Genomic DNA, 1,350 nt, shown 5'->3' with positions numbered 1-1,350 from the left:
GGGTGAAGAGAAGAGCCTCATTTGGATTTAAAGGGACAGCCTCAAAACGAGTTGAACTGAGGCACATCTGGGGGGGGAGGGGTACAATAAGGTGGAATTCAGATCAAATCATTGCAGTTCCACTTTAATTAGAAAAAAAACGTAGCATTTATGTAGACGTAGTAAAGTCCTGATTTCCATTTCAATAAACTTGTCCTTGAACAGATATTTTCTTAAGTAGTAAATGCTTAGAAAAGTTTCATAATCACATGTATGTTTATATTTACATTATTTTGTCATGTTCACTGAGGCCATCAGCAGCTGAAAGGTTGTAAGAAAAACAAATAAAAACATAGTGTTGATTAAATCCTTCTTTTTAATCCATCATGTTACATGGAAATAACAGAAACAAAATCTTGTTTAGGTGGATGTAACTCAAATGTTGGGGAAATCATAATTATTGCGTGGTGACGTCACAGTTGACACGTTGCTGTATGTAATTAAGCCCCACCCACTGCTGAGCTATCCRGTATTTTGGAGGGGCTGAGTTGGCAACCCTGTAAGGCGACAGATCTGACCACTGTTCCACAGTCTACACTATTTCAAACTTCAATGTGCTTAGAAAGCCTCACCCTAAAGCTTGTTTCACATTACATTTAAAGCCAAACAGCTTGGATCACGTTGTTGCAAGATGTTTATTTTTGCCCCTTTTATAGATGATTACACCCACAGCATTTGTGGCAGGGGTGTTGTTGGTAGGTGGGGTTGGCGGCYTTTGCATGGGAGCAGGGTGCAGGGTGGGTAATCCTGGTCCTCGAGGCCCGCAGCCCTGCATGTTTTACTTTTTTCCCTGCTCCAACACACGATTCAGTCACTGAATTACCTCTTCCAAGTTCTGCAGAAGCCTGATAATCACCCATTCATTCAAATCAGGTGTGTTGGAGCAGAGAAACAAGTAAAACATGCAGGGCTGCAGCCCTCCATGCCCACCCCTGGACTAATGGGAGAAGAAGGAATTGGTAAAGCATTGGCTTGCAGCCTGGTTCTGGGACATAAAAGTGACGCAATGTTTTTTTGAAAGAAAATCTGTGAGATTTTCTCAGAACCTCTGTATGCAGGCTAAATGATGAACAATCTGTTATTTCTGGACAATCTGGACAACTTGATGTGTGTGGTACTTTCTGACTGTCCAGCCAACTGCTCCTCAAAACCATCCATGTTACTGGCACAACAGCCAGCTTCTGGAAGCTTCTGGGGTCAGATTTATAAAGGATTGCATGGAAACCATACTAAAAGTGAACGTACGGCCAAAAGACAAAAATGGCGTACGCCCAAAAAAATTTCGGATTTATAAAACCGTGCGTACGCACG

General features: G+C 42.1%; 1 protein-coding gene across 2 annotated transcripts in view; it reads left to right on the top strand.

Moving 5' to 3' along the window:
* gucy2cb (guanylate cyclase 2Cb) overlaps positions 1–1,350 on the top strand; it is a 39,971-nt gene that overhangs the window by 8,608 nt on the left and 30,013 nt on the right. The window lies entirely within an intron of this gene.

Source organism: Austrofundulus limnaeus, unplaced genomic scaffold (genome assembly GCF_001266775.1).
Source record: "Austrofundulus limnaeus strain Quisiro unplaced genomic scaffold, Austrofundulus_limnaeus-1.0 Scaffold5, whole genome shotgun sequence".
In the NCBI taxonomy this organism is placed as follows: domain Eukaryota; kingdom Metazoa; phylum Chordata; class Actinopteri; order Cyprinodontiformes; family Rivulidae; genus Austrofundulus; species Austrofundulus limnaeus.
Note: the sequence above shows the minus strand (reverse complement) of the source record. Positions and strands in the feature narration are given on the sequence as shown.